This window comes from Triticum aestivum, chromosome 7D (genome assembly GCF_018294505.1).
Source record: "Triticum aestivum cultivar Chinese Spring chromosome 7D, IWGSC CS RefSeq v2.1, whole genome shotgun sequence".
Lineage (NCBI taxonomy): Eukaryota > Viridiplantae > Streptophyta > Magnoliopsida > Poales > Poaceae > Triticum > Triticum aestivum.
The window spans coordinates 522,827,778-522,852,680 of NC_057814.1; the positions used below are offsets into that span (position 1 = coordinate 522,827,778).

The 24,903-nt window shown below is 47.8% G+C and overlaps 1 pseudogene; it reads right to left on the reverse strand.

The window, feature by feature from the left end:
* LOC123171227 (uncharacterized) overlaps positions 1 to 24,256 on the reverse strand; it is a 38,285-nt pseudogene extending 14,029 nt beyond the window's left edge.
* Between the last annotated feature and the right edge of the window lie 647 nt (positions 24,257 to 24,903).

The window sequence follows — 24,903 nt, forward strand, 5'->3', positions numbered from 1 at the left end:
GATGGAATATGTATGAAAAAACAGTAAGCGGAAGGCATTTCAACAAAATTAGAAGAAATGAAAGCTAGGCACCATATGAACATGCACCAATATCACTCTATCAGGTAAAAAGTGTCTCGTCGTAAGTGCCATTTCAAGAAATTAGAAGCAGTACAAACTAGAAGACAATGCAAGATACAACCTACATCGCAGTCCCAAGTTAAATGTGTCTTATGGGTAAGTGATTGTTGCAGGTATAAGTTGTAAGCTACGCAGATGCAATTCAACATAATCAGAAGCAATACAAACTAGACATCATACGGAAAACGCAACCACATATAACAGTTCCAAGTTAGAGCAAGCACCTGTGATGGTGGAGTAGGGGAGATGTGCTCACCATGTACACGTATGTTCTAGAAACAGGAACACGTGTCATATTCACAGGCATTATATGTAACGTAAGCAGATGCAATTCAACAAAGTTAGAATCAATACAAGCTAGACATCATACGCAACATGCAACCACATATAATAGTGCCAAGTTAGAGCAAGCACCTGTGATGGTGGAGTAGGGGAGATGTGCTCATCATCTACACAGCTACATTGACTGTCCAGCCTTGTGTTGTCTTGTGAATCTTGTTGGGAGGATGGCGGAGTAGAATCTGTAGAGACCCCCTGTTTGAGTTGCTCTGAAGGACCACCATCATCCACTGCCGGACTAATTTCCTTCAGTTGTAATGATTTTGCATTGTGAAGTCAAACCAATAAGAAAAAGGAATAAAATTCGCTCTTCAGAACTCATTCATGCATGATACTGACGAACACTACTCGGATGAAAGGCGAACACATGATGCGAGGATGGAATATGTATGAAAAACAGGATGGCGTGACATATTCACACCTATGACGTGGTAACTAAGCAGAAGGCATTTCAACAAATTAGAAGCACTGCAAGCTAGACACCATATGAAAGATGCAACCAATATCACTCTGCCAAGTTCAAACTGTATGGCGTTTCAACAAATTAGAAGCAGTACATGCTAGAAATCATATGCAAGACACAACCAATATCACAATGGCGACTTAAAGGTGCCTTATCATAAGTGACTGATGCGGGATATGCAAGAACAGTAGTCTGATGTAAGAACATTGTGTGATCAGATATAGTATGTTCTAGAAACAGGAACATATGTCATATTCACATGCATTGTGTGTAAAGTAAGCAGATGCAATTCAACAAAGTTAGAAGCAATACAAGCTAGACATCATACGCAACATGCAACCACATATAGGCCCAGTTCTTTTGCCAGAATCTGGGGATTCTCCCAGAATCCGACCCCTACCCAGCTTCTCCCAGAATCTTTGAGCCCCATTTGTTTTACAATCCTATCTAGTTAGGGTCTAATTAGACAGAATTGTAAAACAAACAGGGCTCAAAGATTCTAGGAGAAGCTGGGTAGGGGTCGGATTCTGGGAGAATCCCCAGATTCTGGCAAAAGAAATGGGCCATAATAGTGCCAAGTTAGAGCAAGCACCTGTGATGGTGGAGTAAGGGAGATGTGCTCATCATCTACACAGCTACATTGACTGTCTAGCCTTGTGTTATCTTGTGAATCTTGTTGGGAGGATGGCGGAGTAGAATCTGTAGAGAACCTCCGTTTCAGTTGCTCGGAAGGACCACCATCATCCAATGCCTTGCCAATTTCCTTCAACTTCATTGATTTTGCATTGTGAGGTCAAACCGACAAGAAAAAGGAATATAATTTGCTCTTCAGAACTCATTCATGCATGATACCGACAAACACTACTCTGATGAAAGGCAAAGTCATGATACGAGGATGGAATATGTACGAAAAAATGGACGGCTTGACATATTCACACCTATGATGTGGTAACTAAGCAGAAGGCACTTCAACAAATTAGAAGCACTACAAACTAGACACCATATGAAAGGTGCAATCAATATCACTCTGCCAAGTTAAAACTGTCTCGTCATAGGTGGCGTTCATCAAACTAGAAGAAATACATGCTAGAAATCATATTCAAGACGCAAACCAATATCACACTGCCAAATTAAAGGTGTCCCATCATAAGTGACTGATGCAGGATACACAAGAGGAGTAGTTTCATGTAAGAACATGGTGTGATAGACAGATATAGTATGTACCAAAAACAGGAAAGCGTGTCATATTCACACGTATCATGTGTAAGCTAAGCAGATGCAGTTTACACTAATTAGGAGCAATACAAGCTAGACACCATATGCAACATGCAATCAGATATCACACTGCCAAGTTAGAGCAAGCACCTTGGATGGTGGAGTAGGGGAGCGGAGACTTGGACCTTGTAATGCACTATCAGTACAAGGAGAATCGGTACAAATGCTCCGTTTACGTTGCTGCAGAGGACCACCATCATCGCCTTCCTTACTCTTTTCCTTCCTCTTTCTTGATTTTGCCTTGTCAAGTCAAACCCACAAGAAAAAGGAATAAAATTTGCTCTTCAGAACTCATTGATGCATGATACTGATGAACACTACTTTCATGTAAGGCAGCCGCATGATAGGAGGATGGAATATGTATGAAAAACAGGACGGCGTGACATATTGACATGTATGATGTATAAAGTGTAAACTAAGCACAAGGTGCTTGAACTTGTTAGAATCAATGCAAGCTAGAAACCATATGAAAGATGAAACCAATATCACTCTGCCAAATTAAAAGGGTGCCCTAACAAATGTATTTGACCAAATTAGAAGCAATACATGGCAACAAGCTAGAAATAATATGCAATATGCAATGAATAAAGGTGACTCATCATAAGTGATTGATGCAGGATACAGAGAGAGGTAGTTTCATGTAAGAACAAGGTTAACACATAGATGTAGTGTGTACCAAAAATAGGAAGGCATGTCATATTCACAGGTACAATGTGTAAACTAAGCAGATGCAATTTATCCTAATTAGAAGCATTACAAGCTAGACACTGTATGCAACATGCAACCAAATATCACACTGCGAAGTTAGAGCAAGCACCTGTGATGGTGGTGTGGGGGAATTGCGGTCATCAACTAGAGAGCTACGTTGACTATCTTCATTTAGCCTTGCTGTTTCTTGAGAATCATGTGGGGAGGATGACACTGCACTCTTTAAACGAGCATGGCGTCTCACAGTAACCCACTGGGGGGACTGTCTCATCATAAGTGATTGACGAGGGATACAAAAGAGCATTAGTTTGATGTACGAACATGGTTAATAGACATATGTAGTATGTATCAAAAACAGGAAGACATGTCATTATCAAAGGTATAATGTGTAAAGTAAGCAGATGCAATTTAACCAAATTGGAAGCAATACAAGCTAGACACCATATGCAATCTTAATTGCCATTGTTGGAGTGGGTATGGATTTTCCCAATGAAGGGAACTTCCGGAGGGTCTTGGTTTGGGTCTACCTACGGGGTGTGCCTGGCTGTACAATATTTCGAGGGGGTGAGAGTGACCCTCGATTTGAACAGATTGTACCAGGATGGCTGGGGAAAACCCATGGTACTGTGATCAAAATCCCAGAATTATTTTGGTAAAATCCCCCCCGGGGTGGCATCTGGGGTCTTTATATGAATCCCAAGGTGCGACCTGAAAAACAAATGGCTGTGAAGGCAGTGCACAAGGTGAGGGATGTTTGCTAAGATCACGGAGTGGCCTCATGTAAAGCGTCTGGGTTGGATGACATATCGTGTTGTGGGGGCAATATTAATTGTCGGTTGGGGAAAACGTTCCCTTTATATAAAGAAAACGGAGTCTTCCTTCGCATGCTTGCGAATGGGGCAACTCAGGTGTCGATCACGGTCGTGTAGCTTACTGGGCTAGTCTGATAGGTTGGGCACCAACTGCCAAAAGCTGTCGGGGTCACTGTGGGGGCTATCGGGTAGGATAAGCTTGGTTGTGGTGAGGTTAAGGTCTGGTGGGTGGGTTAACCTAGGTTTTTTTTGACCTGACTAAGATAGGATTAGCCAATGGTCAGCCTGGCTCTGATACCAAGTTTGTCAGGACCGGTTTTCGGGATATTAATTTCCCAGAAAATGGCCCTTGTGCTCACCAGCCCCAGGATTACTGTTAGCTGATGAGGCACCAACTTGATACAGAAATTCCAAGCAAAGTACAAAATATGTAGTACAGGACCATTGTGGCCTAAGAGTACAACAAATGGTTTCTAGTGGTTGATGGCGGAAGCGGTTTGTGGTTTATTAGCGTCTATGGGACTCCATTTCCCACAGGAACAGCTGACCTGGATAACTCCTATCTTCGCGAGGCTGCTATCACCGTTGCTTAGGTTCCGGCGCTGTCATCGCAACGCTCCTCTCCAAGCAGGTAATCTGGCCAAGACAATAGCCAGGGACAAGCCAGTGAGTACTTTTGAATGTACTCGCAAACATTATGAACACGGGTATAATATAACAAATGATAATCACGCTCTGAAATATTCTATGATCGCAATGTCAGTCACGAAATAAACAAAATCCATGATGCACACATGCAGGTTGTTCGTATAAAACATGAATATGCAATCCGAGAATAGAAATAAAAAAAATGCACCGATCGGGTGTCTGAAGCGACGCCTCGAAAGGACGACAACAGAAAGCGTGCCTCAGTCGGGCGTCTGTGCGACACCACATAAAGGGCTTATAAAGTAAACAAATAACAAGCATGCCACAGTCGGGCGTCTGAGCGACACCACATAAAGGGCTTATAAAGTAAACAAATAACAGGCATGCCACAGTCGGGCGTCTGAGCGACACCACATAAAGGGCTTATAAAGTAAACAAATAACAGGCATGCCACAGTCGGGCGTCTGAGCGACACCACATAAAGGGCTTATAAAGTAAACAAATAACAAGCATGCCACAGTCGGGTGTCTGAGCGACACCACATAAAGGGCTTATAAAGTAAACAAATAACAAGCATGCCACAGTCGGGCGTCTGAGCGACACCACATAAAGGGCTTATAAAGTAAACAAATAACATGCATGCCACAGTCGGGCGTCTGAGCGACACCACATAAAGGGCTTATAAGAAAATAATCACAATGAATATCCAGGAGGTAGAACCGTCCCAGGGATACTCAATAATTCAAGTAATAAAAAGGGTTAGTCCAATATAATAATAATCACAATCATCATAAGTCACAAGTCATGATCCATGTTCCGGTTTAGTAGTTTCTCCTCCGAAGACCGACACTTGACCCATCTCAGACCGTAGTCCTTACCCATGGACACGGCTATTCGAATAGATTTAACCTCTGCAGAGGGTGTACTCTTTACCCACGAGTAACGGATTTCTTTAGTCCATCGGGACTAATTCCGTCTACGGTCTTTTAATTGAAAACACACCTGACCGCACACACCAGCCTAACTTACCGGTGTCTGGAATCACCCACGACACCTGTTAAGCAAAACTCTAAGTGGGGAGGCTACAACCTCACGTAGCATGGGATCAAATTTATATCGCGCGCTCTAAGGGGTGCCCCCCTCTCGGTCCCAACCGGAAACACCCATGCCCCCGGACCAGGTGGCCTGCCTACCGGATGCAGCCGGTATCTTCCACCATGGCCTCTCTGTACGGTGTGTGCTAGGAAGGGGTTGACAACTTACTGAACCGTACCCTACCTGTGGCAGGGACAAGTGGTAGTACGAAACAAGTACGGGGTTTACTGGAACAGGACTCGATCTACGGCCGACTCACGAGGTTCAAGTATTCCCTGTAAGATTAGCATAACAAATATATTTCAATTAACAGATAGAATCACCACTCATCATACCTCATCATGCCATACCAGACACACTTGTCTCGACGAGGAACTAGGGACAAGCTCGTGTCTACCCAAGACAGAGACTTTCCCGGCTTCCTTCCGGTAGGCATGAAAGGCATACGAAGATGATTACTATCACAAGCATATCCATTTCTAACAGCAAAGAATCTTCATTATGCACTCATGCGTATGATCGTATCGTCACATAAAATAACGAATGCTCCATGTCAAGGTGGTGTTGTAACCGTATCAAACAACACACAAAAATATTATGCCAGGGTTCAGAATGCTTGCCTTCAAGTCGTGGAGAGGCAGGGTGCATTCCAGAACTTTTGAAAGTTTTCTCCTCTCTCCAAAAATCCTATTTTTGAGAATATTCAAATTAACACATAGTTTCAAAACAGTACAAAAAAAGTTGTTTGGAAAATTTTCAAATAAATATGAAAAATAAACTAGACAGAATTTGAGAAACAACAGAAAAAGAATCAAGTCAATTGGAGATATATTTAAAAAGTTATAGCCAGTCAAAGTTTAGTCAAAATCTGTTTTTTTAAAATAAAACAGAAAAGAAAACGTTTCGGACAAAATACGCTTTCGAGAGGAGGACACGTACTTCGGGCTTTACGCCTCCACTTAACCCGCGTGGACCGGCTTGTGGGTCACTGACAGTGGGTCCCTCGGGCCCACTGGTCAGGTTTGACCAGTCACCCCCGCCTCCTTCCTCCTCTGGCCGAACAGAGGCGGGGCTCCGGCGATCAACGCCGGCGAACGGCGGCTCCTCGCGGGGTCCTGAGGGCGGGGATGGATCCGCCAGGCCGGGGCGGTCCTCCCGGTGGTCGAGGAGGTGGCGGGGATGGAGGGAGTCGCCGGCGGCGAGCTCCGCGGCGGATGGTGGTTCTGGTGGATTTGGGCTTCGAGCTACGGTGGCTCCCGATCGAGGCTGAGGTGCTGGGCAGCTCCGCATGGTCGAGGGGAGGAGGATGGGAGCACTGGAGGGACGGGAAAGACTCTGCTTGCGACGTATGGCACCAGAGCATGGCGGCGGCCGAACTGACCGGAGACGAGGAAGAAGGCTTCCCGCCGTCGATTGCTGGCCGTGGGGGCTTTAGGGGAATGGCTTGAGGTTGCCTGAGTGTCTGGACGGGCTCGGGGGCTCCTTATATAGGCGGCCGGAGTCGGTTCCAATGGCGGCCGTGGATAAGAACGGCGAACCGCCGTTCTGTAGCTTGCAGGACGACGTGGCGGCGACGGGCGCTAGTGGACGAGCTCACGGATAAGCTCGGGCTGTTCAGGGGCGAGCTGGCGCGCTGGAGTGGCTCTGGCGGCACCGTCCATGGCAGGAGCCTGCTGCGGACGCCGGCGTGCCGCCAAGGGAGCTCTGACGGCGGCGCTGTAGGGCGCCAGGAGGAAGCTTGGAGCGCTCTGATGTGTGGACGGGGACGGGCGTGGCTCTGCAGGCGAGCAAGGGCCAGGGGCGGGACGCGGTGGCTCGGGTGCGCGCGTGCAAAACGTGCGCTCTGGGCGCGCCCAGAGCACGCACGCCAGGCATTCAGCAAAATGCCAAGGCATGCCCGGAGGCTTGGATGAGGTTGGGGATTAACAGGTATAGGTTAGAGGTGGCTAGGAGATTAGTGGACATGGCTGCTGGGTCAGGGGATCAAGTCCACAATGTAAACTAAAAACTATGCCCAAAACTGGCCATGCACATAAGGTGCTCGACAGAATGCCATGGGCATCTGGGCATCTCTTCTGGTGGCCAAAATCTCCAGATCAGAGTCTCTTTAGGTGCAAAAGGGGGTGGTAAGGTCAGTTGGTCAAGACTAGAAACTTGATAGTGCAAGTTTTTGGGAAAACCATTTCTGGACAGAAAGTAAAAGGCATAGTTTCATGGACCAAAAATACTCCAATAGGTCCATTCTCCTGGACTCAAGGGTTTTGCAGGGTGGTTGATAAGCAGGAGAAAGATTATGGGCATTAGAGCAACAAAAATCAGAGTTGCTGTAGAAAAAGCCAAACTGGACCAGAGAGCAAAAGAGGATGTTTTGCTCAAATTTTCCATAGAACACCAGTGGGTTTTTGCATAAAGTTGAATAATATACTCCTACTAACATCCCCTAACTTTGGTGGAAGTTTTAAAGAAATATTTAAATAGGTTGTAGTGCAAAAGTGCAAACTAGACCAGATTTGAAAACTTGGGGAAAAGCTCAAAATCTCCAAATGACTGAAGAGTATGTTTGCACAAATTTTGGTGGGATTTTTAAATGAATTTATCAAAGGGTTGCAGTGCAAATGGGACTCGAAAACTTATGAAAACCCATTTTAGAGAATTACAGCTCAGGAAAAAAATAATTATAAACAATCCCACTGATAAAAGAATTGTTTTATTTGAGAGGGTAAACAAGTCCAATAATAATTGGAAAGTTTTCACTTGGGGTGAAAACTCCACAACTTACAAGAAAAGAGGGGTTCTGAGATCAAAATAAATCCAGAAAAAAGAAAATTTAATTTCTTAGCAAAATTTTAATAAACAAAACATGGTTAAATTTTTGGGGTGTTACAGGAGGACAGTGGTTTCTCGAGCCCACCAGGGTTAAAGTCCCGGTGCTCGCATTTATCCTGGGTTAATTTCAGTATTTTCCAGCGATGTGCGTTCAGTGGGAGGAGACGTTCCACTCGACTAAGAGGCACCTATGGTGACTTCGTAAAATCTCAAGATCATATGCTGGCTCACTCTCTCGAAGGTGCTCATAGGGGTAGGGTCTGCGTGTGTGCGCTTATAGCGGTGAGTGCTTGCGCGTATATATGAGCCCTTGCATCTGTACCGTGTTAAAAAAAATACATGTCATGATTATACGGTCACTGGCTCACCCGTACAACTCCGTATTTTGTTGATGACACAATCAATTGACCAGTCAAATGTTCCACATGGCGCAACTAGTGTTGCACCATCGGGGCGCGTAACCATGGGGCCCACCTGTCAGCCCGTATATGAAAGAAAGAAATGGTAGTTTGAGTTTGTATTGTGTTAATAAATACATTTTAGGGTGATCATACGGTCACTGGCTCACCATACAGCTCCGTAACTTGTTGATGACACGATGAATTGACCAGTCAAACGGTCCACATTCAGCAGTGCACATTACCATAGGGCCCACCCGTCAGCGCGTATATGAAGGACAAGAATGGTAATAAATTACTGGTCGGTGGGTATTTGAAGTCGTGAGACCTCTGGTTGGCAGTCGCCGGCGGTGGGGGGGGGCGTTGATTGGGCGGTGGGGTGGGGATCGCCGGAGAAAAAGCTCGGCGCGGGAGGGGGGGGGGCTAGAGGGATGGCCGGTGCGGCGGCGGACCGGCGGTGGGGAGTGGTTTCGGGGCGGGCGGGGCGGCGTGGCGGCGGGGGCCGGCGGTTCGGCCGGTGGTGGCTGGCGGCTCAGGGGGTGGAGTTTGATGATAAACTGCAGGCCCTTGATTTCGTATCCAACGGCTGGAAAATCTAATTACCAGAGATGAAGAAGTCAGTCGACTGACGTGTAGCCTCACCCCGCACGTACACATGCACGCACGCAAGACACGCACGCATGCAGGCGTGCAACACTAACACGTACACATAACGAACACACACACACGCATGCAGGCATGCAACACTAACACGTACACATGCACTCACAAACACACGCACGTACACACACATGCATGCAACACTGAAACATACCCTTGCACGCATGCAACACTCGCACGCCTGCATGCACACAGCACACGACGCAAGACACACGCTCAACCTATAGGTGCATGCACCCTTTGTTAAGGACATGGATTGTTACGGGTATTAATCAATCTTATCTGTGATAAGCAGAACATTGATGTTTGCAGTGGTCTTTATGAATCACAACGTATCGAACGGGCTATCAACATAGTAGGCTTATCTACATAAAAAGGATGACGTCACTCTCAATGAACAATCATCGGTTTATGAAATGCCCGCTTCTGAGCGCCCTGGCCCACCGAAGGTTCCTCTGCTGTGCGCTGCCTGCGTTGGGTCACTGACATGCAGGCCATGTACCCAAAGAGCCCACACGTCAATGGAAGAACGGCGCGGTGTCCTACGTCAGAGTCGAGAGCGCCACTCGCTGCACGCCCGGCTGGACACGCCTCCTTGCCGCATTCAAACGCCTCCATGAAACCCGCCCGTGGAAGCCGAGAAACCCACTCTGGACACACGTCCGTTCATGACCGGGCCGGCATTAAACGCAACGCCGGCCGAGCTCCTCCCGTCCGCCGTCTATTTAATCTCCTATTTAAACGAGGCCAAACGCCGGCCAAGAATCGCACACCTCTGCCGCTCCCCTATCTCCTCCTTCACCATTTTGTCCACTCTTATAATGGCTTACGAAGAGTAGTTATTCCGCACAAGCCATTTGTCTAGGTTTGTATCTCTCACACACACCCACGTAGGTGGGGGACATGCACGAAGAGAAGAGGTGCACGCATGGTGCACGTACTCCCGTCTCTTTCCCAACCACACCCGCGCGGGTACACGGTGGAGCTCATTTCTATACGAAAAGGCAGCCCACGTGGTAATTTGACCGTGTACTAGTTGTCCACTTGGTGGAGGGAGGATCGTCTACCACGGGTGAACAAACAAATTGTGACTTGACGCGTTATGTTAAAAAAGAGGCAAACCATGTGGGGCCTACCTTAGACGCAAGGCTCTATACACTGGAGTACTTTTGATGTGTCCCGTCAACTCGCAGAATGAGGAGAAGCTTGCTTAGTATGCCGTCTCCCCCGCCCACGGGCGCGGAGGCTCACAGGATGAGGTGAAGCTTGCTTACTACTAGTAGTACTGTACGCCTTACGCCCGCTCCCTCGCCCACGCGTGTGGTGGCTCGCAGGACGAGGAGAAAATTTTACTACGCCCTCCGTTTACTCCTCGTCCCTACTACCTTGGTTAGAGACATTATCATATTGTTTGGAATATATATGTCCTTTAGTACTCCCTCCATTTACTTATACAAGGCCACTATAAAAAAAATACATTTTGCATCTATACAAGGCCACAAATAGTAATCGAGACAAAAGTTACTACTCCCTCCTTTCCAGTTTATGGCTCAATTTCAAAATCTCTCCAACCAAGGTAGACGGTGAGTGGTCGAATTAATTTCGCACTCCTAGTTTGCACAAGTAATTAGTACGCTCATTTTTCTCAAGAATTTATGTTTACCGAGGCATTAATTAGAACGAACGCATGAATGACCACTAAATTTCCATGAACTTCTACATGCATTGGTGAGTTTTCTCTTGACACTGCTTGCATCGGGTGATCTAACGCACCTCGAAATCCAACATGTGATGGTACTACTACTAGTAGTAGAATTGAGACTTATAAAACGGAAAAACGAATGTTTTTTAGATGAGCCCTATAAACCCTAGTGGGTACGTACTCCGTAAAATCAGATTTCCCCAAAACTAAGTCGCTCAACCTTTATTTCCCTGTTTCCCTTCCTGTCTCCTTGCCTCGAACAGACTATGCCAAACTCCCCTGCCTGCCGCGTGGGAAAAGACCCGCCCTCGCCTTTTTTAGTCCGGGTTTGTACCGATGGATCGCGCGTAGCAGCAAAAACCCAAGCCGTGTCTTGTACTCCTCTATCGTCGCTCGCTTTCATGAATTCTGTACTTCCTATCGCCGACATGTGGGACATATAGCAACCGGGTCGATATGTCAAGCACCAAATAACAGTGCCGAATAGTAGGGGGGATGCACCCCAGTCGTACCGCCCCAGTAGTAGTAGTAGTAATGAGCAATGAGACGTCAAATCACAATGCCGCACCTTCCCAGACGGACGAAGCAACCAGTATTTCACACTTCGGTTCGCCATCATCTCAAACCACGTAGTATTGCTTCTGCCTCAAGAGGGACACACGCATCGCCTTGGTAGATCATGACACGTGGGACCGCATGACAGGCCATGCTCCCCCGCCGATCGCTCGGTAAAATCACCTCATTTTTACTACTATACTTCCTCCGTATCGGTTTACATGGCATGCACGTCGTTCTAGGTTGAGAATTTAACTGGCTATATATGTGATGAACAGTATATGTTTAGAAACTACATCCGCTTAATAATCCAATGATATACTTTTTGTGACATAGTAACTCATATTTAGTTAGTCAAATGGATGACCTAGAACTACGTGCACGCCCTATAAACTGAGATGCCTAAAAAAACCAAGATGGAGAGGGTAGTTCAGTACGTATCTTTTTAGATCAATATAGTCGGGATTCACCAAGGAGCAAAACCAAGTGGTAGGCTGCACCTGTCGTGTTAGCGTAGCAACTCAAGCAGGGTCAGTCCGCACACGAAATGGCGACACACTTAACAGGACCCCTTTGGCCGACATGTGGCTCATCCACCGTCTTGTTCCATGTGCGATGCATCAAATTACAGTTCGGAGCAGCGGTTGGAATTGGAGGCACCGCGGTCGTAGCGCCGCAGTAGTAGAAAATGGGCGATGAGGGGTCAAATCACAAAGCCCCACCTTTCCAGCATTAAGCTGGACGAACGAAGCAACCATCATTTCACTCTAGGGCGCAAGAGCATAAAGAAAAGAGAAAACCAATGATGCGTGTGGCAGCTACCTAGGGCACCCTAGGGTAGGGGTCTCCACTACAGATCATTTTTTTGAAAGCGCCTCCACTACAAATCAGCTTCTCCCTCGTCCTCTTGAAGAAAACCGATGATGCGTGCGGCGGTAGGGTTTGTAGGAGTACTACTACAGCGTGCGGGGCCACGTCGTAGTAAACGGGAGAGGGATTGAGTTCGAGTCGACGCCTTAAATATGTGTGGGCCGCTTGGTTTTAGGGGAACGAGGCATCATTTTGGGTTCGGGGACCAGTGGAGATATAGTACGTACAAAAAATTGTGGACGTAGGTTCGACCGAAAGGCAATGATGCATGGGCCCTGCATTTTGATATACCCGGGGCCGCGTGAAATTTGCTACTCTACTCAAAACTAGTAAGGTACGCATGCATTGAACGCATGAGATTTCGAAACCAAATTATGAATAAATACACACTATAGCATGTAAAGCTTTGAGTCATATATGCATGATGTAGATGTTCGTTTAGTTCTTATAGTTCATCTCATTCAAAATCAATTAGTTTTATAAAAATGTTAAGATTCATGGGGTTGTGCATTGTAAAGCATAAAGTAAAAAACAAATAATGGCAATTCATTTAGAAAAAAAATCAATTATGATACGGAAGATTCTAGAACAAAGGAGAAGTGCTTGTGTTTTGAGGTTTGTGCATTATGCTTAAGTTCAACCATGGAGTCTTCTAAATTGTACATGTGGCAGATCTGGTGGAATGTTGATGATATCCAACGGCCAGTAGTGCTCGGATTTGCCATCTCTGCACTGTCGGATTAGCTTCATCCAGCGACCATCTTTCAAAGTTATTCGCACACTATATAGTTCTTGTGCCATAGTTGCATGTCTTGGAAAAAAGCTACTAGTGGGTTGTACTAGCTATTTAGGAATAGAAGATGTATACATGAAGTTGTAGGGAAAGAGATGACATGGAGTATCTCAATTCCTATGAGTAGGGATTGGAAAAGAGATGTCATTTGGTTCACATCATAGGAACTTTTCTATTGAATCTAGAGATGACATGTATCTCAATTCCTATGAGGAGGGATTAGAAAAGAGATGTAATTTGGTTCATATCATAGGAACTTTTCTATTGAATATACGCTAATGTTTATTTTCCTTTGAAATTATGGGAGTATAGGAATCCATTCATATGAACCAAGTGGCTCTAAAGCTATAGAAATGATATCATGTTTATTTCCTTTGAAATGTGGAGTATATGAATCTATTCCTATGAACCAATTGGCTCTAAAGGAAAAAATCCTATAAAAATCGTATCATATAGAGTTCCTATGATATTCCTCCACACCAAAGGATGGTTGAAATTGTTGCAGGTGATACGATGGTCTTTCTTTGTAGACTCCTCCCCCATCTTTATAGTTACCTCTCGAAGATGAATGAAATGATATATACAGGGTATTCTACATGTGCAATTTGGTACACGAAAACTCGGTAAAAGTTTGCGAGGTTCGAATTTTCAATAAAGTTATATGCACTGCATTTTGGAATGGAGGGAGCATACGGAAGTTGCTAACACTCACGTGGAAGATTTGTGTGTAGGAGGAGTGGTTGTTCTGTTAAATGACATGGCAAAACTGACACTGTCGGTTGCCGATCTAACGGTTCTTACGGCGTTCGTCAGGAAAAGGCTTGTGGCGAACGTTTGTCGGATAATGATTTACGGACACATGCATTGCATTGATACGTGCCCCCCTCTCTCTCACGCACACACACCCTCACGAGTCACGACTCTCCCGAGTTCTCTCGCACCCACCGTCTATCTGCAGGTAGACGTCACACACATATGTGCTCTTCACACCCTACCCTCAGAACTTCTAAAAAACAAAAGACGTCGCGCACATTTTATTTTAGCTCACACGTCACACACTTATACTATTACTCTTGTGGCGAACGTTCTTTGGGCATAGTATATTGTACTCTTACGAAGAGAAGCGGTGCACGCACGCACTAGTTCCCTCACACCCACTCGCAGGTACACATAGGAGCGCATTTTTTTGAAGCTGGTACAACAAAATCACTCCACTATATATACAAGCAGGAGCCTTAGCGCTTGCTTTACTAGGGTTCCTCTCGTTCACTCTGTCATGCTCTCCAGATCTAAGCAAGACATAGGTGGCCACACTCTCTCTCAGCTCACGGCTGGTCACAAATCCGGCCAGACAACCTCGACCGGGGCACGGGTGTAGGTGCATCGTTCACGCTGTCATCGGCGGCGAGGGAGGAGACCAACGGCTGCTCGCGCGTCCCGATCGGCGACCATGCCGTTCTCTCCGAGAGAGCGCAGACTCGGAAGGGCCTCCGACCCCTTCTTCCTCCCTGCGGTATTGTGGCCAAGATGCGGCCTCCCGACGCTGTCTTTGCCACATGCCGACGACCCTCAGGTATATATTCCTTCGAAACCTGCCTTGCTCTACTGCCCCAGCTCCCCACTTGGCTTCGTTTGGATCTTTTTCTACTTCCGTCCGCTGTTCCAAAGCGACCTAGACTTTTACTATTATTAGAGGTAAAGCTAGTTCATACAGTCGACTCTAAGAGTTGGTTCAAACAGGGAAGAAAGTGGGAAAGCTGTAGCATGAATCTAGGACTTGGTTCTAAGAGGAAACGGGGGAAAGTAGTAGATAATGTCTACTCGACCGGTCTCTTGGTTGAAAAGACGAAGAAAGCATGGTGGATGGCGAAGGGTGGGGGGAAGTGGACCTATCTCTTGGTTGAAAAAGGAAAGAAAGTGATGGGTGTTGGGGGACAACGCAAATGAGAATGAGCAGGTCTAGATTTCCTGTGCTCACATAGGAAAATGTCGCCGAGGAGATAAAAAATGGGACAAATGCAGACATGCTGCCTGAGTGTTTGCCGCTCTCGGCAACCACATCTGCCTCACCACTTTATGCCCCTGCTGTCCCTACGCCCATATCGCTACCGTTAATGTAAAATCACATGAAGCATTAAGCAATGCCACCTAATGTCACTATAAGTAATGGTCTAGTGCCGTCGATAAATTGAAGCAATGCCACCACCATTTTATGAAGTGCTTCCGTCTTGCTTTATTTCCCATGAATTGTGTTTTTGCAGTTACACTTAAATCTCACACCGCTAACATTGCTTCATCCCAGTGGAACTGCACAAATTTGATTGCACATTTACTGACCATGTGCTACTCTCATGACAGTAATACTAATGCTATTGTTCTGCATGTTAATCTAGTGGCAGTGTTGATGTGATGTGATGCTACTTACTTAAGGACACTTTCATACTGTCAATCTAGTGCCAATTATAACACAATAGATGCTGCTGTTAATCATACGCCACTGCAAATATCTGTCACTGTTTAAATAACCGTATTTCGTATTTGCGCAAACAGGGATGTCTGTCTCCATATCGTTTCGGGATGTCTGTCTCCGTATCGTTTCTATCCGCGCAATCAAAAGCACACACCTCAGTTTTAGTAGAACTGCGCAAAATGAGATGGCTATCCCTCGTTGCCGTCATCTAACCACCCGTCTTCCAGGTATTCCTACATTGGTAGTTACTAGGTAGAATGACCAACGCAATATAAAAGAAGTTGATTCCTACGTTTTACTTCCTGATTGCAGTGTAGGGACGAGCGAAAACAACTGCATCCTAGTCCGGAATGCACTTTCTACCAGTTCATCCATGGACCGAGGACTAGCTGGCATGGCTGCACGACGGTTTTTTGGACAGGTGCGCGGACAAGAGGCATTGTGGTCTGCTTATTTCTGCAAATAGCGGTGCTTAAATTTAGTGGAATGCACAAGACTTTCAGTTGGTCAGTACACTACATGGTTCAGTTCAGCATTCCAGCTGAGAACACAATTATAATTGGTTATTCTGGAATGAGAGAACCTAACCCTGGATGGTGGCAACAAGAAAAAACCAGAGTGAACTCCAGGAAATTTAAGCCTGCCGGGAGGCCCTTTGCTCAGAGAAGCCTTGCTTGTTTTTTCCTGATTTGTAAACCTTCTCACAACTTTGTCTTTTGCTGTGAACTAGTATATGTTTGTTATGTTCTATGAATCATTGAGATGTATAAAATTGCTTAACTTATGCTTTTCAAGTTTTTTATGAAGCCGAGTTTAATGTGAGTGTTCCACATGAACGCTGGACTAGCGTGTGAACGTTTGGAATTTACATTGTGGCCTCAGTTAACTGCATGAACCACTGTAACAAGATACATAGTTGCTTATATGTCAGACAGCAGATTGTTGATTGTTAGCTGGTCGATAGCCTAGTGTTGAAGCGAGCTGAGCCAATGTGCCGTGTTTTGCACAACTGCTTACAAGTGGGGTAGCACCAACAGTGTTTACAAGTACTTATGTATACGTCGGCGCACAGTTCTCGAACGAGTACTCTATTTCATCAAAACACACACTGCTCGTATGATAAACCGTGACAACTTATGTCTTACCATGCCATATTCATGAAAAAACTAGTGAGGACGCATCTGTTTCGGCAACAATTACGATGGTTCTCACATGATTCACGGGCACACAAAAGTAGCAGCAGTTCCCATAGACGGATTCAAACAGAGTACTAGCCCCAGAGGGCTCGATAACAGGCAAGGTTCGGATAATTAGACACAATCCAAACTACTATTAAACACTAGCTGGGGCAACTATTTCATGCCTCGATCTAATTTGGGCTGGACACAAGACGGACCTTGCCATGAACATCATCGAGGACGTCCGGCAGCAGCTCAATCCTATGAACCTTCATGAAGACAACCTTGTGGCCTTGCCACTCATAAACTTGTTTATGGAGGCATGCCATGTCATCTTCCTGCGTAAGCTTGACAAGAACAGTATGCCTCACAAACGAAGGAGTAGCTTTGAACTTCTTGTGCTTCAGTACACCCTGGACAACACGCCTGACAACAGTGAGGCTGGAATACAACTCTTCATTGGTATAAGCGCAAATGGCTTCCAGGATCCAACAGCCTAAAAACTCTGTTTTCCCAGTGCGTATATTCAGGTCATCCGCCTCATAGCGAGTGACATGTACAACCACACAATCCTTGTCTGCATCAGGGCTCTAATTGAAACAGAAACAAATTCTGAATTACTTTCCAGTATAAGAAACACAAGTTATTTAAACCACTATGTATAGCATGGCATCGAAGCTAATAAAATTTTGCATTATTCATCACCACATACTTAGATGAAAAACCACAATCGAGATCGGCAAAGAAGAAAATCACCTTGGGCAGCTCAGCGGGGGGGGGGGGACACATCCTCGAAGGGGGAAAACTGCTCCTGCAGTGCCACGGGGGCTGTAACCTCAAACGGGGCATTGACCATCTCAGTAGTGGCCGTGAGCGTATCTGGGGTCGGCTCGGTGGCTGCCTCCAGCTTCTTGGAGCTCTCTGTCTCGTGGGGATCAGCCTCCCATGTCTGCTCCAATATCGGCAGATCTTTGCCTGGTTCTCCTTGGTCCATCATGAAACTGACGAATACTAGGAGACCACTGAAAGGAAAACACAATCGCAATGACAATGAAACAAAAAAGAGAGTGAGGATCGGTTACTGCTTTGCAAAAGTTCTTTTTTTCTCTGAACGAAAATATACCAACATCACGGATCCGCTTACCTTCCCTTCGTTGGGAGAGAAGAATAGTGGCAGATGCGAGTGTTGCCTTTCTTGAAGATGGTGAGGGAGAAGGGGATTCAGCGAAGAGTGAAATGATGGTTGCTTCGTCCGTCAAACTTAGACTGCGGGGAGGTGGGGTTTTGTGATACGACGGCTCGTTACTGCCGCGCTACGACCGGGGTGACTCTCCGCCTGCATACTGCCTTCTAATTTGGTGGATGGCATTTGGGCCCGCGTGCTGCATGGCCCACATGTCGGTGAACAAAAGTATAACGACATTCGGTAGAGGGAGACTTTCGATGACCTAGGAGGAGCCAGAAGCGGTATTGTATCCACTGTACTAGTAGTAATTGTTTTTCTGGGTAGCTGTAGAGTGTCTCCACTGTACTAGTAGTAATTGTTTCTCTGGGCCCAAGACAAAACAGCCCATCCACCCTAGTAAATAGTAAAATCAATTCAAAAGTCCATATATTTACTGAATGAGAGGCGCTACCCACACAAAGCACACCGCCCCCCCAAAAACCCTGGGTGTTCTTCTTCCTCCTCACTCCCACCCACCTCATGTCAGCTCGCTCCACTCGTACCCCCAAATTCCTCACCTCACTCCTACAGAAAACCCCAGCTCCCCTTCTTCCTCACTACTACAGAAAACCCCAGCTCCCCTTCTTCTTCACTCGCACTACAACTAGGCTCGTCATTCGTTACTCTTCTCAAATCCGTGAGCGCGATGCGACGCCCTCGAGGAAAATGGAGTCGGCTGACCCCAGCGCCAAGAAGATGAGGCTCCCGCCAGCGGCGACGCCTGTTGTAGATCCCGCACCCGGCAGCGCGGGGAGAAGCGGCGACCCCGCCCCCACCGGATCCCAGGAACCCGTAGAATCTCGGGTGGACCGCATCAGCGATCTCCCGGATGCCGTCCTTGGGGAGATCATCTCGCTTCTCCCCACCAAGGATTGCTGCTGCACCCAAGTCCTCTCGATTCGGTGGCGCCCTCTATGGCACGCTGTGCCCCTTAATCTCGACTGTCGTCAGCTATCTCTCTTCAATGATTTTGAAATCCCCAGAGCCATCATCTCCTCCCACCAGGGCTCCGTTCAAAGCCTCTGCATCCTGTCATGCTAACTGAGCAAGCATACCATGCTCTGCACGGTGGACGCCTGGATGAAATCCCCTGAATTCACAGAACTACAGCTACTTGAGTTCTACTATTCCCCTGGAAATCACCTACCAGATACCGAACACCATCTACTTGTGCCCTCAGCACCGATGTCCATCTCGTAGTTTTCCTCCTCTCTCCACACCGCCACCTTTGCGCTGTGCGACCTACCAGACAATCTGGTACTAAACCTTCGACTCCCATTTCTCAAGAAACTTTCAGTTGTGCGGGTTCATATATCGGAGGCCTCATTGCACAGCATCATCCGCTCCAGTTGCCCTGCCCTGGAGTGCTTGGTGCTTGTTTTCACAGTTAGAATCGGTTGTCTCCAAATAAAGTGGCCTAACCTTGTAAGAATTGGAATTTCTTTTGACGAAAGGCAGCTCATCATCCAAGATGCCCCTTCACTTCAAAGGTTGATCCTTGATTCTAGTTATTCACCGTTGCAAATAACCGTCCTCTCTACGCCTAAACTGGAGACCTTGGGTGTAATACATGATATCTGTGCTCATTTCAATATGGTGTTTGGCTCCACAGTTCTTCAGGTACTTTATATTATCATCTACACTTGTAACCATAAACTGCATTTTAAATTTCTGTGCATAAGTTATATGTCATTTTGGAGTACACATTTTGTACTAATATTATGTTCTATGCTCAATGAAGAGTTTCTCCATGGATGGCCTATCAATGGTGCTGGATTCTGTCAAGATTTTATATATCCAAATGAATAGTTTTGATCTGAACAAGATTATTGGCTTGCTGCAATGCTTTCCATGTCTGGAGAAGTTGTATATAAAGGTGACAATTTCACGCACATTGGAAGCCCGCATATAGTGTACTAGAATTAACCGTTCAGCTGTTGCTCTTTCGACACTCCTTTTTTAGACCTTAACTGTTTTCAATCTTCATGTCTATTTAGGCAACAGGACGGGGTAAGAAAGTTATAACCAATCGGTGGATTCGTAAGCATCGGGATTTTCTCACTTCTCATGAGATTCGATTGAAGACAATAACGCTAGAATGATATGTAGCCAACCATGCAAACACTAGATTTGTCACATTCTTCCTGCTGAATGTGAGGTTACTATTGTCCATCAGGCTTAAGTTTATCTGCAGCATGGTTTTGACGGATGGGTATGTGGAAGAGCAAAAAAAAAGGAGTTTCAGGTGGGCAAAAGAGCTTTTGAACGTGCCGGGCTTCTATTTACAACATATTGTGGTCATAATCCAGTAAATTTTACGACCCAGGATGTTCATTCTATGGACCTGACCGATCCATTTGACTGTGACTGCCGAAAACAGTGCTGGAGTTAGATGTTGTTGCCCTTTTCAACCTGGTTTTTTTGTAAACCTGATGAACAATTAACCCTCGTGCTTTTGTACAGTTTGTAAGCTGGAGTTAGATGTTCTTGCCCTTTTCAACTCGACTGTGACTGTCATATTTTCTTTGAAGCAAGGCAAATGGCTTGCCAGTCGTTTAATTTAGAGTGAATTATTGTAACAGCTATTAAATCCCAACCAAGGGCTCCAAAAAAACTTAAGAATTAGCAAATGGGCTATAAATTATTAGAAATAATGGCAGATGGGTTGTATGCTGTTTTCCACAGATTTGAGGCTTTCCTAAAAAAAGGTTGACGCACAAGCAGTGACTGTTGGCTGTCCATCCAACGGCCGTCGTGCTTCTTCAATCTCTGCTCTTCCTGCTCCAGCCGCTCAAACAAGCGCCGGCGGGACTGCCTGCTCCCTCCTCCCCGCGGCCGGCTGTGCTGCCGCGCAGGCCTCACCGCCCACCGTACTCCCATCGCTGGCCTAGCCATCCCTCTAGTCACCCACACCTGCTGTTATTCTCCGGCGATGGCAGACGAACCAGTAAACCCTCGTACAGTCGTATCCCCTCCGCGTGGGAAACAACTGCCGAGTCTTCCCTGGCTCCGTGTCGTTCCCTTCCTAGGCCTCGCCGTCGTCCACCGCCCTGGTGCTCTCGACGCGGCCTGGTCACAAGCATCTGAAGTGGACTATACGTGGGGAGGCTGACAGATGGGTCCACGGCCGCACGCAAGGAAATGCCTCCTTATTACGCGCAAAATAATGGTTCCTCCACCTGACATCTGGGACCCACCGAAAGGGCCTCTGTATTTCGCGAAAAAACGTTACCGCCGCTGACAGCTCGGACCCACCAGCTATATCTTCGCAATCAAGGAAGTGCCTCCTTATTACCCACAAAAAAAGAATACCCCCTACTAGCTGGGACCCAGTATAGTGGCAGGCTGACTTGTGGGCCTACTAAGTTGACGGGACGGAGGGCTTTGTCAACTTAGTCAATATGCACGAGTCTAGCTCCAGTGACCGTACGATGTCCATCCAACGGCCATAGTGCTTCTTCAACCTCTGGTCTTCTTGCTCCAGCCGCCCAAACCAGCGCCGGTCGTGCCTCGTGCTCCTGCCTCCCGTGGCCGGCTGCGATGCCGCGGAGGCCTCACCGCCCCCTACTACTCCCACCGCTGGCCAGGCCATCCCTCTACTCACCCACGCCCCCTGTTATTCTACGGCGATGGCAGCCTCACACGACAGCGAACCAGTGAACCCTCATACTCCTCTACGCATGGGCATCCACTGCCGCGTCTTCCCCGGCTCCACGTCGTCCCCTTCCTAGGCCTCGCCGTCGTCCACCGCCCTGGTGCTCTCGGCGCAGCGTGGTCAACATGGTCAAGGAACGGCTTCCATCGGACGTGGACTGTACGTGGAGAGGCTGACAACTGGGTCCACGGCGGCAACAAGGAAGTGCGTCCTTATTACGCGCAAAATAATTATTCCTCCACCTGACAGCAGGGACCCACCGGACGGGCCACCGTATTTCATGAAAAAAACGTTTCCCCTGACTGCTGGGACCCACCAGCTACATCTTCGCACGCAAGGAAGTGCGTCCGGGCAAAAAAAAAAACGATTCGCCCCCTTACTGCTGGGACCCACCAGCTACATCTTCGCACGCAAGGAAGTGCCTGACAGTCGGGACCCACTTGGTCGAAGCGTACGTAGCGTTGTCATTCTGGTCGCAAACGTGTACATACATACTGGTCGATGTAGAGGCGCGCACGTGTCGTAGTAGAGGCGCGCACGTGGCATAGTAGAGGCGCGCATGTAGCAGGTACACGTACGTACAACGGCCAGTGTGCAAGAAAGAAAATACGGCCACGTATGTACATACGGGTGGGGTCTCGAATGCCTACTCGCGCATACGTACGGCCAGGGCTCGTGTACATGGCTGGGTCGGAACGGAGAAACTGCGTTGTCGTCGTGTTCATGGGGAGGCAACGGAATGCGTCGTGTTCATCGGGAGGCAACGGAACGCGTGGGAGCCAACCGGCTTGGACGGAACAGCCGATGGAAATGAGGCCTGGCGTACCGCAGAACGGAGGAAACGGCCTTGTGTTCGACCGGCCACGGTCGAAACGGGATCCTGTTCATCGGGAGGGGTCTGGCGTACCGCAAAACAGAGGAAATGGACATCCTACGGTCGAAACGGGGGTCCTGTTCATCGGGAGGGGTGTGGCGTACCGCAAAACGGAGGAAACGGACTTGTGTTGGAGCGCTACGGTCGAAACGGGGTTCCTGTTCATCGGGAGGGGTGTGGCGTACCGCAAAATGGGACTCCACGGGATACTGTTAATCTCCACCATCGACCCCCTCCAGCCTCCACGGGCTGCTGTTCATCCACCATTAACCTCCTCCAGCCTCCACCTGCGACTGTTCATCCACTGGCTCCTGTTCATCCAGCCTCCACCGCACGCTACTCCACCGGCTACTGTTCAACCAGCCCTCTCCACGGGCTCCAGTTCAACCACCCCTCCACAGGCTACTGTTCATCCAGCCCTCCACTGTCTACTATTCATCCAGCCCTCCACGGGGTGGTCCTATTCATCCAGCCCTCCACGGGGTCCTGTTCATCCAGCCCCAACCGGCTCGATCGATTGGGGTCCTGTTCATCCAGAGGCAACACCACGGGGTCCTGTTCATCCACCCCCACCGGGAACTGTTCATCCAAACCCCCCCAGCAACACTCACTGTTCATCCAGAGGCAGCATCGATCGGCTTCAGTTAGCAGTACTTGCGAAGGAATCGCTCGATCGGGTTCAGTTAACAGCCATCGGTCGATCGCTCGGGTTCAGTAACGCGTAGCCTGCAGTGCAATCGCTCGGGTTCAGTAGGCGAACGCCTCGCTCGGGTTCAGTTAGAGCCCAACGCCTCGCACCCACGCACGTGCGTGTACGAGAGAAACGCGCAAACCTCCGTGCATCGCTCGACCCCGACCACCCACCGTAACCGGGAACACCCCGATATTTTCCTCGCCCTTACTTCTACCATGGTTTTTCCGTCATGGATGGCCCAAAGAATGTCATGAAGCTGCGTCTCTGGCCCGCCCAGGATGAAAAGCCCATTTTCTGTCATGATTTTTTGTCATAGAAGTAGGAGCCCACCACATCTATGATGATACCGGGTTTTGTCACAATTATCATCATAGAAGTGTCATAAGTATGACAGAAAAAAATTTGTTCGGCCCAAAATATCACGGATGTGTCTTTTTTTTGTAGTGCACCATGGCGGCTATCTCCCGCGCCTTGGGTGCCGACGCCGTGAGCAGTTGCACCAGCGCGGACACGTTGGCGCGGCCGAGCAGCGACACGACGCTCTTCTCGTCCCGGTTGAGCGTGTCGAGGAGCCCGTCCACGTCCCAGCACTTGGCCTCGGCGTGCCCGATCTGCAGCCGCGCGAGCAGCTCCTACACGGCCGCCTGCGCCGCAGCCGCTGTCGCCGGGACGGCGACGACGGAGGCGTCGGAGTCAGACAGCACGCCGGTCCGGACGAGCACCGCGCAGTCTCGGAGGTTGACGTCGAGCCGGGCGCCGAGCGCATCGACGGCGCTCTGCGTCTGCAGCTTCCCGTCCCTCGGCGGGCCCCGGCACCGCGCCGCGAGCTGGGCTGCATCAGCGAGCATCGCGGCCATGGACTGCAGCAGCTCGTGGTAGAGCTCCCCTGCCCCCATGGCGGACGGGATCGCACTGGAGTAGAGGGAGAGAGAGGGGATTGAGGATTAGGGAGAGAGAGGGGATTGAGGATTAGGGAGAGAGAGAGGGATTAACCCGAGACACACATCTCCAGAGAGCCACCCATGTGCGCCTCGAAGCATCGCTCGGGCCTGGCTCTGGGGAAACTGCCGATTCGGCCGTTCCCAACGGGCCAGGCCTAGGGGTGCTTTAAGAACCGTGCTATGCGGGCTTAACAATATATGCGAGCAACCAAACAACCGAGGTCCAAAAAGATGCTGCATCGCGTGGGCCTGGTTGGGCTCGGTGCAGGCAACCAAACTCGCCCCATGCTGATGGTCTCGGAGAACAGGGTATGGGCATTCATCGTTTGTTCAAGCAATGCAGTTGTTTGTTCCTTTCCCCTGTAAATTATAAACTGAATGGCTGCTGCGTCGACGCATACTTATTTTATTGAAGTTCAATTTTATTAATTATGTCCATATCTTTGATTCTTTCTACTTTCGTGTGATCTGAGATATAATGACTTATTTCATGTGTATCACATATGTATTTATACTTAATTTTCTTAGTTAGTCATTCCTTTAGAACCCTCAAGTTAATACCCACTTATCCGTATGTAATCTTGATTCAGTTTATTTCATTA